General features: G+C 39.3%; 1 pseudogene; it reads left to right on the top strand.

The window, feature by feature from the left end:
* Positions 1-1,065, top strand: part of LOC106561204 (semaphorin-3ab-like) — a 62,065-nt pseudogene extending 61,000 nt beyond the window's left edge.
* The last annotated feature ends 13,652 nt before the right edge of the window (positions 1,066-14,717 follow it).

The following is a 14,717-nucleotide window of genomic DNA, read 5'->3' as shown; positions in this document are numbered from 1 at the left end:
CCACTTGTGTGGGTTGTAGACTCCGTCTCATGCTCCCACTAGAGTGAAAGCACCGCCAGCATTCAAAAGTGACCAAAACATCAGCCAGGAAGCATAGGAACTGAAAAGTGGTCTGTGGTCCCCACCTGCAGAACCACTCCTTTATTGGGGGTGTCTTGCTAATTGCCTATAATTTCCACCTGTTGTCTATTCCATTTGCACAACAGCATGTGAAATTTATTGTCAATCAGTGTTGCTTCCTAAGTGGACAGTTTGATTTCACAGAAGTGTGATTGACTTGGAGTTACATTGTGTTGTTTAAGTGTTCCCTTTATTTTTTGAGCAGTGTATAAATGACTGCATACTGTATTACAAATACTAGGTACTGTGTCTGAGCTGCATATCTACAAAGAATATTGAACATATGGATCTCAAATGTGGTGTTGTTTATCTTAGTATGTAAGATACAATTAAGTCAAGTGAAGCAAACTTTGTTCTATTACTCCTCTGTGCAGATCAAAGCAGAGGATCGTTTTGTCCGTACGGAGCAGGGCCTACTGATCCGCACATTGAACAAAAAGGATTCTGGGACGTATGTGTGCCAGGCTGTAGAACACGGCTTCATGCAGACGCTCCTAAAGGTCACCCTGGAAGTCATCGACACCGAACGCCTTGACGATCTCATTCACCGTGATGACGAAACCACCACACACACCGCTGCCACACACACCACCCCCTGGGACACGCCCCCAGCCCGGGAATCGCCCAATCAGAAGCTATGGTACCGTGACTTCCTGTCGTTAGTGAACCACCCGACCCTGAACAGCGTGGATGAGTTCTGTGAGCAGGTGTGGAAGAGGGAAAAGAAGCAGAGGAGGCAGAAAGCACACCTATCCCAACAGGTCCAGCTACACCAGCAGCAGCAGGGCCTCGTGCACGCTCACACCCACGTGAACGCCCATGGGCTTGCGGCCAAGTGGAAACACCTGCAGGAGAGGCAGAAGGGTCGCAACCGTCGGACCCACGAACTGGAGAGAGCCCCCCGCAGCGTCTGACCTCGCACCGTCTAAATCCCCTGACCCCCCTGACCCCAACCCCTAATCCATGTACACTGTCCTCATCCTCAGATCCCCCCTGAACCTCCTCCCCTGCCTCATCTCTCCTTACAGAGATAAAGACTCGTTCCACACTGACTTTGTACAGAGAATCTCAACTGGAAAAAAAGGCAATATCTAGCCCTGGTCTGTGCGGGTAGGCTGCGTGGCCACCCATGTTTACAGTGACACGGCACAGAGACAAAGGATGTTACAGGACACAAGATGATACAGTACTATTCTATAGTCTCAGCTGGCCTCTGTAGCCCCAGCACCATGGAGGGACAGTGTTAGCCAACATGTGGACTGGACTCCACGTACTGCAGAATAACTTATTGAAAACATGGCTCTGTCTCCACTGTAGTGTAGCCTTGTTTGTTAGTCATGTCTCGTTATTGTTGTCCACCCAGATATAGTAGGTAGCTTCTCCTAACAACCACTATCTTGGAACAAGGGATGATAGTGTTCGATGAAATGACGGAGCAGGGATGGACCTCGTGTGTATCACAAGGACATAACTACATACAGGTCATGTAAAGCACAACAGTTTGATGTTGATTGGATTCTATGAGAAATGAAGAGTCCTAAGGAGAGAGGAGGATGACTGAGCACTGCAAGATACTTCAGAGTAGCCATGGATTTATAACTAATTATGTAATTCTAATTTAAATCAGACATGTAAATATGCTTTGACACATCCTCGTACTAAAGGGAAGGGTTTGCGGTTATCTTGTTACATGATGTTGTTTCCCCATAAACAAATGTATTTAACAGAAAGTGATTTAGTTTTTCCGAAAGCAGTAGGTAAATAAAGTATCCAACATGATTCTGAAAGTTACTGTTTTAAGTGTATAGATAAACTCTTCCAAGACACAAATGTTTTAATGTTTTATTTAAACGTGTTTCTTTTTGATTTGCTCAGAGCCCTGTATAAGTATTTGTTTCATAGTTGAAGTTGACTTTATTTTCTTTATTTTATGTTTCAGTCCAACCACTGCATCCCATTTTAACTAAAACTTTAACATGTCTCTGCATCGACTATGTCACGTTGTTTGATTGAATCAATTTGCATACAAAACTTGTTTTCACCACATACAGTGCCTTCAGTATTCATGCTCCTTGACATACTCCACATTTTGTTGTGTTATAGCCTTAATTCAAAATGGATTAAATAAATATTTTTCCACCCCTACACACAATACCCCATAATGACGAAGTGAAAACATGTTTTTTTAATTTCTTGTGATTTTATTGAAAATTAAATACATAAATATCTAATTTACATAAGTATTCACACCCATGAATCAATACATATTAGAATTACCTTTATCAGCGATTACCGCAATAAGTCTTTCTGGGTAGGTTTCTAAGAGCTTTGAACACCTGGATTGTACAATATTTGCACATTATTATTTTTTAATTCTTCAAACTCTGTCAAGTTGGTTGTTGATCATTGCTAGACAGCCATTGTCAAGAACAGACTCAATTCGTTGGGGCATGGACTCTACAAGGTGTCAAAAGCGTTCCACAGGGATGCGGGCCCATGTTGACTCCAATGCTTCCCATGGTTGTGTCAAGTTGGCTGGATGTCCGTTGGTTGGTGGATCATTCTTGATACACACGGGAAACTGTTGAGCGTGAAAAACCCAGCAGCCTTGCAGTTCTTTACACAAACCTATGCGCCTAGCACCTACTCCCATACCCTGTTGAAAGACACTTACATTTTTTATCTTGCCCATTCACCCTCTGAATGGCACACCTATAAAACCCATGACTCAATTGTCTCAAGGCATAAACATCCTTCTTTAACCTGTCTCTTCTCCTTCATCTATGCTGATTGAAGTGAGTTTAACAAGTGACATCAATAAGAGATCATAGCTTTCACCTGGATTCACCTGGTCAGTCTATGGAAAGAGCAGGTGTTCTTAATATTTTGACAATCAGTGTATGTGTGTTTTAGGTTATTGTCCTACTGAAAGGTGAATTTGTCTCCTAGTGTCTGTTGGAAAGCGGACTGAATCAGGTTTTCGTCTACGATTTTGCCTGTGCCTAGCTCTATTCCTTTTCTTTATTCCTAAAAAAAACGACCTAGTCTTTGCCGATGACAAGCATACACATAAATTGATGCAGCCAACACCATGCTGAAAATATCAAGAGTGGTACTCAGTGATGTGTTGTTGGATTTGCCACAAACATAATGCCTTGTATTCCGGAAATAAAGTTAATTTCTTTGCCACATTTTTGCAGTTTTACTTTAGTGCCTTATTTCAAACAGGATGCATGTTTAGGAATATTTTATTCTGTACAGGTTTCCTTCTTTTCTGTTTAAAAGTCACAATTAGCCTCATGGTTAAATCCTTGAGCAGTTTCCTTCCTCTCTGGCAACTGAGTTAGGAAGGACTCCTGTATCTTCGTAGTGGCTGGGTGTATTGATACACCATCCAAAGTGTAATTAATAACTTCACCATGCTCAAAGGGACATTCAATGTCTATTTTTTTATCCTTCTACCAATAGAAAACCTCGCTGGTCTTTGTGGTTGAATCTGTGTTTGAAATTCACTGCTCGACTGAGGGACCTTACAATTATCTGTATGTGTGGGGTACAGAGATGAGGTAGTCATTCAAAAATCATTTGTAAAAATTTCTAAAAACATAATTCCACTTTTACATTATGTGGTACTGTGTGTAGTCCACTGACACACAATCTAAATGTACTCTATTTTAAATTCAGGATGTAACACAACAAAATGTGGAAAAAGTCAAAGGGTGTGAATACTTTCTGAAGGTACTGTTCATATATATTGATGTACAGTATATGTACACTGTGAAAAATTATATGATATAAGTTTATCTATTTGAGAAAACATTGTGTAACATGTCATTATATGCCTGTAACTGTTACTTTATGATAACACCGACATGTAAATGTACATGCTGGCAAACAGGACCAACTAACAGTGCAAATACTTTCCACTCTTAAAAAAACACCACTGGTGTTGAATGGAACATGCAGGGTTCTATTACAATATTTAGCATACCACTACTGTACCATCTGTCTATGTCTGTTTGCCCATGTCAGCCTGCAAATGTACTTTCAAGCATATCTTACTCTTCCAGCAATACACACATGTATTTTGTTATTGTCCAGGAGTATATCTGTTCTTCTGTGTATCTTTCCTTGAATCACTACATTACTCTGAGAGTATGTACATCAGGAGATGTTTTTTTTCTGACATGTGTTTCTTATGTACGTCAGGAGATGTTTCCTTTTGAAATACCTCAACACAGAGAGACATACAGAGACAGACAGAGAACCTGGAATGTACACACCTGTGAACACAACATAAACATTTAAGAGTAAATCCCATGGTCCAACAGTATGACACTGTATACTAATTGCATGTGAATGCCATTCTAGTGTACTTTTGTTTCTATAATGATGCATTGTTTAATGTTGTTTGTGATGGTCTGCTCTTAGCTTAGAGGCAACACACATTTACCTGTTACTGAGGTGTAAAGACACACAGAACGAGTTACTGGAAGTACGGCATAAATTAAGTACTCTGGTGTATTCCACTGGCACTCAGAGATACTCTTGTTTATCTGGGCTGGAAATCACTTTGGATGCAAACATCTATACAGATCACACATAGTTACAGTACATATAAAGTTACAGTAAATATAAAGTATATTACAATGTAATTCTTATCAAACACAACAATGCAACATGGATCAGTGCACATGGTCAGGTAACAAGATTATACATGATCTCCCCATTATCTGTATCAGTGTGGATGTAGAGATCCAGGGGGAACAGCCTAAACAGGGTTTGAACCAGTGACATACTGCCCACAGAGTCCAGACCTCTTACAACAGGTGGTAGTGGGCTCGCATAGTGAAGCAGTACAGTAGGTCTGTCTCTGTATGGGGATCAGTTCTTAAAGTGCCATACCAGGTCCTATTTTAGAGCCGGTATTCTACAGTATAAAAGGTGCTGATTCTCTGTACCATTCATCTCCGTCCCACTTCAACCATTGGCAGGGCTGCTGAGTGTAAATGAGGGAGTAAACTGCTGCTGCTGCTGTAAAGACTGTGTTTGGTATGATGATGATGATGATGATGTATTCTACTGTTCTAATAAAAACATCTTCCTAAAGCCTGTTCTTATTGTCATGTGTTATTTGTGATATCTGAGATTGTTACTCTACACTGCCACAATGTTACTATGTCATATGACTGAAGCCCATGGTGGACTTGGGCACATTAATCTATATAAAATACCAACTCCAAGAGATGAGAGATCTGGTTGTCAAGGGTGATACAATAGTTGTAATACAATTGCAGTATTGTAAATTGTAAATAAACCGTATTTATAGAGTTATACATTTAATTCAAACACAATGATCTTCCATGCGCTAAAACTATGGTGCCAAAATATAGTTGTTTTTATACATTTAGTTAAGAGCACACAGCCCATTAACCATCAGGATTAGATAAGTATTATAAATTACAAGCACTGAAAAGTATAATTGATGCTTGATGATTAATCATCTCGTCCTATGCTGAAATTCAACAAACAGAAATCTCCGCAGGTTGATGATATGGTTGTTTGACATAGCTGACATGCCTTTGCGTTGGAACAACACTGTCTGTCTTGTGGTACGTGACTGCCCCCCTCTGGCAGAGCAGACCTTTGTCATCATGGATCAGTCACATCATCAGTCTGATTGGATAGACCTGTCCTCCCATCCCTCACCTCCAGGGGACGCCACAAGACTCACAAAGAACTGATAAGAGGGACAGAATGAGAGACAGACACAGGGAGAAATACACTTCCCCTTTACTGTTGACTAAGAAGTAACTTCAGTAAGAAATCACAAAAACAATTACCAATTGGCAATATGAATAAGAGTAGAAATGTAAAATAATCATGTCACATTGGCATTCACATTCAACACTCCTCTCTCTCTTTTATGGTGCCTGAGGGATGGAGGGATCAGTCTCTCTCTCTTATTGCCTGGTTTAGTGGAGGTGAAGTGGTGCAGAGATACAGTCGTTTTCACATTCTGCCATGGGGAGACGCTGGGTTAGCTCTCACTGGGAGAATAGCGCTTTACTGAAGAGAATAAACACACACACACACACACACACACACACACACACACACACACACACACACACACACACACACACACAACAAAGCATCCACTCACGCACACACGCACACTTGACACGCGCACACACACACACACACACACACACACACACACACACACACACACACACACACACACACACACACACACACACACACACACACACACACGCACACACACGGAGGGATGGGAACCACTGGTGGTTCTCAGCTGGTTAGTTTTGGGTCGCGGCTTGTGACATGGGTGATGTTTATACAGTGGGTCAATGGAAAATTCCAAAAGCAAAAAGAGAAGATTCCATTCTCTGTGATATATACTCCCATGTGTGTTTATTGACAACCTATTGACCCAGAGGTCTTTATCTATGTTCATATAGCCATTGGTGGGTACTACACATGCAGATGCCAGTTACAGTTGACTTCAGATTCCATGCATAGACCATATGAATAGTGACAAGGGTCACTTGAAAGCAAAGTTAAGTAAAGTTAGAGGGGCCTACTGCCCACTCTCACACCCTCCCCTTAAACTTCAACATGTCTGCCGTTTACACCTGGAGAATGACCCCTCAGAACATTTAGCACATTACAACAACTACAATGTCATTATTTCAAATAGACCTTGCATGTGGCAATGGTACTTTTTTCTTTCTTTCTTTCTTTCTTTCTTTCTTTCTTTCTTTCTTTCTTTCTTTCTTTCTTTCTTTCTTTCTCTTTCTGTCATTCATCAAAGGCTTGTAGGGTTGTGTCGCTGCCATGTCTCATTGAGTCAATACTGACACAGTTGAAGTGATTTACTGAAAAATCGAATTCTGCAGACTTGTGGATTGACTTGATCATGAGTAATGCCTCGGAGCAATCCTCATGCTCTCTAAATAGTCTGGGTGTGTACTCTGTTATTTTGAACCCCCTGAGTTGGCAGTATGCTCAATGTGTCAGAACATTACTCGTAGAGGAGAGGAACCTGTTTGAGTGTTAGCACTAACAGTGACGTTGTGTTTTAACCTTGGCAGTAGCAGTGTATAAGTGTGTTTTAGCATTGGCAGTAAACCTCTAGGGCTGGAATATGGTTTGGTCTGGGTTCCCACTTCCAAATGATCTGCTTTACTTCACTGTCATTCTATGCTACCAACCAGATGGGTAAGAGAATGAGAGAGACAAACACAGCATATTTGCGGGTGTTAAAATCTTGGTGTTGAGGTAAAAGTGTTCTGAATGTTATATCTGAGTGTTGATTCTAGTGGGTTAACACCAGTGGGATTGAAATTGATGCCACCTGTAGGGAATAAATGAAGTGTTATTTGAATCACAGTGGAATCAACATCCGTTAACTCTCTCAGAGACTCTCTCATTATCATATTTCCCAGCATGCTTTGTTATAGGTTGCTTTTTAGAATAGTTTGTTTTAATATCTATGTTTCTGCATACACATTCATTAATTGATCTTATACTACATGAAGATAAATAACATCACTTTTTTCTAAACTAATCCAATCTGTAAGTGGTTGAATTTATTTAACTCGTTAATGAGATGGTTTATTTAGTCTCCTTTTTTAATCTTCCCTACATTGGCAGTCATTCAAACTGCAGATTGCAGGTGATCTATGCATAGCCACTTCACCCCTACCTACATGTACAGAATACCTCAACTAACCTGTACCCCCGCACAATGATTCGGTACCGGTACCCCATGTATATAGCCTCGTTATTGTTATTTTATTGTGTTAATTTTTATTATTTTTTACTTTAGTTTATTTGGTCAATATTTTCTTAACTCTTCTTGAACTGTACTGTCGGTTAAGAGCTTCTAAGTAAGCATTTCACGGTAAGGTCTACACTTGTCGTATTCGGCGCATGTGACAAATACAATTTTATTTTATTTTATTTGATCAAAAGTTCCAATACGCTTAATGCATTCTAGCACCTCCCACATTCCATTCCTCTTCATATGGGTTTCATTTCCGTTTGACTTCGGTTTGACTTCCAGCCCATCGCAATGTTGCGCTAACTCAGGGAGGGAAGAGATGTCGCTAAATATGGATCAAATTTGTTGAAATTACCAAATGACATTTGCATAATTTGTAAGCTACAGCAAGACATTGATGAGAAAATTTGAGGAAAATCTTTTCACGAGCGTTTCCACAGCATTACCGCTGCAAAACTGACACTAGCTAGCTAGCTTCTTTTTCATTGAAATAACATGGCTGTTAGCTAGCTAGCATAAGAGATGTCTGGCTAGCCTGTAACTTATGGTTGTTATTAAGTTGTGTAACAGAGCAAAAGGTCTACGTACTTGTCATTTGTGACTCACCATCTGGATTCGGTCTTACGTAGTAAAATTTGAAATTGTGTTTTTTACATTGGATAAAAGTAGAGCTACAAAATGGTATATCATACACTGCATTTGAGGAACAATGGGAAAGTAATTCTACTTTGAAAGTTGATCAACTTGTAAACACACTTTTGAGAAAATAGCCTTTGAATGTTTTGGTATCTAGTGAAGAGGTCTTCTTGGCTGCACCGTTCAGCATCGTTCACACCCTCTTAAGCTTTAGCCCCACCCATCTCGTTTCGCTCTCGGAGCGCACACTTGACACTCTGGCTGATGATTCGTTATCTCTAGATAACATGAAAACAGCCTAACCAGCTCTGCTGGCAACAATTTAATGATGCTTTTTTGCAGACGTTTACTGACACCGGCCATATCAACGGGTGTTGAATTTGGCTGGCCAGCTAATGTTAGCTAGTTAAACAACAATGAACAGTGCCAACAATGCCACAGTGCTGGGAGCTAACCAACCAGGTTCAGTGTTAGCTAGCTAACATTAGGCTCTAACTACAAAAGCAAACAGCTCTGGGAAATGAATAAAAATGCCAGCTAGGGAGCCAGCCAGCTAACGTTAGCTAGCTAGCTAACAGTACACTTTAGCTTGAAATGAAACCACTTTCTGTCAAAATTCAAGGTGTAATATCTGAAAATGTAGCTAGCTAACACTAGACAATCATACCTGTATACGTCATCATGCATGGTGGACCCGTCTCCCTGTCAGGAATACCATACCACGGTTGCACTTAGTTTGAAGATGTAATCTGGAGACAGGTGTTTTCTCCATCTCTTTAGCTATCATACTCTAATTCCACTGATTTCAAAACTTGATCCTACAGAAAGTGGAGAGCAACACTTATGCAGCTCCACTACACAATACATTTTTTTTTAAATCCGGATTACCAACACAGACTGATGACTAACATTAGTTTAAATTGGCTCAATTAGGAAGATGGTGTTGTTCAGAATGACATGTTCATGACTGTTGATATTCACAGGACTCTCCAAATGCTGTGTTGAACAAACACCACAGATGAAGGAGGGGGAGGAAATTAGACAGTTTCTCTGTACCAAACCTTCACCAAGTCGTCCAATCTTTGCTTCACGAACAATTGTTGCATCTTCTAAAATAAATACAGGATACATTTTGTTAATTTTGTTTCTAACTTTTTTATAGATGTGAATAATTTAGGAGATCAGTAATATAATGTATTTTTTTTAAATGTTTATAAAATATATATTCAGTCACAGGTCACTTGGATTATTTTATGTTGCCTTTCAAAATGTTTGCAAAAATTACGTTTTGTTACTTTGTAAATGCTGAAACATTCTCATTAGTTTTGGCCTAGACTATGATCTGTAAATGTCTACTACTCATTTAAAAAAGTAGCACTGTTTCTATTAGTTGTTTGCTACTGTCTGGCAAAGTAGTGGACAATATGGAATACATCGGAGGAAGGGAGAATGAATGAGTAATCAGTTTATGGATGTATAAACAGAGAGCTGTAAAAGACATGGACAATGTCAGGGAATAATCAGGTAAATATAGAGCCTATCAATGACAAAAGAAACGATGCAGAGAAATAACATTACTTAGGATAACTTTAGATTTTCAAAACATTGGTTCAACTTGAGCAATGAGATGTCAGCTTGCTAGCCTGTTAGGGCTAGGGGGCAGTATTGACACGGCTGGATAAAAAACATACCCGATTTAATCTGGTTACCACTCCTACCCAGTAACTAGAATATGCATATACTTATTACATATGGATAGAAAACACCCTAAAGTTTCTAAAACTGTTTGAATGGTGTCTGTGAGTATAACAGAACTCAAATGGCAGGTCAAAACCTGAGAGATTCCTTTACAGGAAGTGGCCTGTCTGACCATTTCTTGAACTTCTTTTCCATCTCCATCTTTTACTAAGGATCTCTGCTCTAACGTGACACTTCCTACGTCGTCCATAGGCGCTCAGAGCCCGGGAAAAAACAGAATGTCGTCATCCCAGCCCCAGGCTGAAACACATTATCGCCTTTCTCAAGTGGCCGATCAAGGGACACTGGGCTTAGGCGCGTGACCCAACCGCCCCCGCCTTTGTGATTTTTTTCCTCTGTTTGCCGAAAAGGAGATTCCCTGTCGGAATATTATCGCTTTTCTATGAGAAAAATGGCGTAAAAATTGATTTTAAACAGCGGTTGACATGCTTCGAAGTACGGTAATGGAATATTTAGAATTTTTTTGTCACGAATTGCGCCATGCGCGCGACCCTTCTTTACCATTTCGGATAGTGTCTGGAACGCATGAACAAAACGCCGCTATTCGGATATAACGATGGATTATTTTGGACCAAACCAACATTTGTTATTGAAGTAGCAGTCCTGGGAGTGCATTCTGACGAAGACAACAAAAGGTAATCAAACTTTTATAATAGTAAATATGATTATGGTGAGTGCTAAACTTGCCGGGTGTCTAAATAGCTAGCCCGTGATGCCTGGGCTATGTACTTAGAATATTGCAAAATGTGCTTTCACCAAAAAGCTATTTTAAAATCGGACATATCGAGTGCATAGAGGAGGTCTGTATCTATAATTCTTAAAATAATTGTTATGCTTTTTGTGAACGTTTATCGTGAGTAATTTAGTAAAATGTTAGCGAATTCCCCGGAAGTTTGCGGGGGTATGCTAGTTCTGAACGTCACATGCTAATGTAAAAAGCTGGTTTTTGATATAAATATGAACTTGATTGAACAAAACATGCATGTATTGTATAACATAATGTCCTAGGGTTGTCATCTGATGAAGATCATCAAAGGTGAGTGCTGCATTTAGCTGTCTTCTGGGTTTTGGTGACATTATATGCTGGCTTGAAAAATGGGTGTCTGATTATTTCTGGCTTGGTACTCTGCTGACATAATCTAATGTTTTGCTTTCGTTGTAAAGCCTTTTTGAAATCGGACAGTGTGGTTAGATTAACGAGAGTCTTGTCTTTAAATAGCTGTAAAATAGTCATATGTTTGAGAAATTGAAGTAATAGGATTTTTAAGGTTTTGAAAATCGCGCCACAGGCTTCAAGTGGCTGTTACGTAGGTGGGACTAATTCGTCCCGCCTAGCCCATAGAGGCTAGATAGCAAAGCCAACCAAATATACACCTTACCGAACAATCATTTTGTAAAGTACATAGACCTATTGCTCTGAAAAGCATTGTTAGATCCAGTATGATATTAGCCAGAAGGCTCTGATGTAAGCTAGCTAACCAGTCAAGTCTATGGAAGAGGCTACCTAGCTAGCATCAGCTTTGCAGTGGTTATACTATGTTGAAATACTGGTTTTCAAATTTTCTCAAATTCTTCTCACAAGCGCATTGCTGTAGTTTTTAAATTCTGTGAATATCATTTAGTAATTTTAACGAATTTGATCCATAATTAACAAGATCTCCTCCATGTTCGCAATGACTGACAACGCTCTGGAAACGGCTCCCCCGATATGAAGAGGGCTTGGAACATTTGAGCGTGGAATGTGCATTGAGGGTATTGTTGGACATCATAACTTCAGCAGGATTCCAATACAAATTATAGAACACTTTGCAAGACATCATAAAGAGACTTGCAGATGTGGCCTGCAAACCAGGAGTTTCAGACTGCTGTGTTAGTGCAAACTTGGCTGTCGAAGTATGGTATTGTCAAAAAAATTATCTATTGTCATAAATAATTAAATTCTTATGATAAAGTATTAACTTAGTTGAACAAAGACTGTGCAGTTTGAGCTACAGTAGAAAAGACAAAGGAATCTGAGCTCCATCTTGTTTTTAACTTCTGTCTGTAAAACATTGTTTTGCTAAAGATAAACTGTGTCTTTGGTGGCTACCAACTAATGCTGAATCACAAGACAAATAAATATGTCAGATACAGAATAGAACAGAACCTTAAGCTGCAATAAAAATGTGTATTTTTGGGGACATGTACGCATGTCCCCAAAAATGTCTTCCATTTTGACAAACTTTTTCCCACTTGCCATAAACAGCACTTTTACTATAATTGGGAGTGAAAACCAGATTACTTTCAGAGCTCTACTCACACAATCAGAGCGGATGTTTTGACGATGTTTGGTATAATTGTTGGAGTCGTTTTCTGTGTCTGTCTGTCCACTAATTACTGATCAGAGCCACAGTTGCCAGACAAACACAGAGAAAAACAATACCTGGAGTTTTACAGACTTACAGAAAACACAACAGTCTCAGACTCATATGCATCCTACCAGACTCTACTATAAACTGGTCAGACACTGGCGCCTGTCTCAAACCTAGTTGAATACTTTATTCGGAACAACAATGAAGACTTGTGGGTATAAAGGATCCAATTATGTTAGAGGTCTCACGGATGCTTGGACCTGTTAGTCAGTGATGTGGGTCTTTCCCTGAATTCAATACTTTTTGGGTAGTGTAACTTCGTGGGGAAAAAACATTATATTTTAACATTCTGTATTGACGTGCACATGTTAAACTTAATAAAAACATGTTTTCCCATATCAAGAGGTTAAATTAAAAAAATGACTATTGTAAGTGCCTAATAAGTGCCAAATAAAGTAACAGGGTTGACCGTAACAACGTTGACCGTAACAGGGTTGACGATTTCATATTAAATCAGCCATAAATCCCCTTATGACAGAGGGAATGGTAGATTGCTGTGTGACACAGGGGAGGGGCAATTGCATGCAAGGTTAACAAAAAAATGTAATTGTTAAAACATTTCTAGCATGTCTATCTATGGGTCACAGGGTTGATGTGTTATGCTCGACCGACACAGTTTTCCACCACAAAACCAGCTCAAATAATAGTTTCACAATATTAAAACGACCTTAAAATGAATCACTAATCGCATGAAATAAATAATAATCTTTAGAAATGACTTTGTAAAAGCAACAAAATAACTAGGGTTTTACATTAATGATGAAAACTTGGAGAAATGTTGTAGTTAAGTGAGTTGTACTCTTCAGAGAAGTCACAGAGAGTGCACAGAAAGACATTTATTTATTCATATAAAACATAACATTGATTGAATTGTCCATGTGGTCTATATTAAAGGGCACTTAATTTAATATAACAAGCTTTTACAATCTAGTCTTGGTGCACAATTTCTACTTGAAATATCAAAGTGATGCAAAAGGGACTCATTTTGTGGAACGACCCATGTAGTGGTAAGAAAAAGAGGTCCATAAGAGTAATTGTAGACTACAATAACCTCAGCAGATACAACAGTTGTAAAAGTTATCTGTGATTAATCTCTATCCTGTGGTGTCTGGTCCTGGTGAGCCACAGTTTTAGCTGAGCCTGAGGATTCTGTACAGCTGATGATTATTCTGAGTTAAACTGAACCCTAACCCAACTCCTGCTCCTCCACACAGGAACCAGCTGACATGATCAAAGTGTTGATGGGGGAGCATGTGTGTGATTTGTAGCAGACAGATAGGCAGGAGCAGCCTGGTTACAATAGGACACAAATCAGTGAAGGGGCTATTATGCAACAAGTTCTCACAGTCTCACGTCAAAATGAGATGTTCATCCATGTTAAATTCGAATGGTTAAAGTAGGAGTTAAGGTTTGGGATAGGCTAATTCTGAAGTGTTTAAGGTTCAGTTTATGCATTAAGTCCACATTTCTTAAGGTTAGGGTTAAATTAAGGAATTAACTCTGAATTCGTAATGTTAGGCATTAACTCTTAATGGTTAAGGTAAGGGTTAAAAATACAATTTTTCTTGCTGCATTTGAACATGCCCATCCAACATTCCTGTCCACGATGTCTGAGGAAATACCAAAACCCACTTGAAAATCTATTTGTCAATATAATGCGTTGTCATCCCTACTGCCTCTGATCAAGCAGACTCACTAAACAAAAATACAGAGTTTGTAGATTATGTCGGAGTGTTGGCATATGCCTGTCGGTCCGTCTGGTTTGCTTAATATAAGGAATTTGGTGTATAGCATTTACTTTTACTTGAGTACTTTTTCCACCACTGAACAGTGCCTTGCAAACGTATTCATCCCCCTTGGCATTTTTAAATATTTTGTTGCATTAGAACCTGTAATTTAAATTGAATTTTATTTGGATTTCATGTAATTAACATACACAAAATAGTCCAAATTGGTGAAGTGAAATGAAAAAAATAACTTGT

The sequence above is a fragment of the Salmo salar genome, chromosome ssa17 (assembly GCF_905237065.1).
Source record: "Salmo salar chromosome ssa17, Ssal_v3.1, whole genome shotgun sequence".
Taxonomy (NCBI): Eukaryota; Metazoa; Chordata; class Actinopteri; order Salmoniformes; family Salmonidae; genus Salmo; species Salmo salar.
The sequence above is the reverse complement of the archived record's forward strand: the minus strand, read 5'-3'. Positions and strand labels throughout refer to the sequence as shown.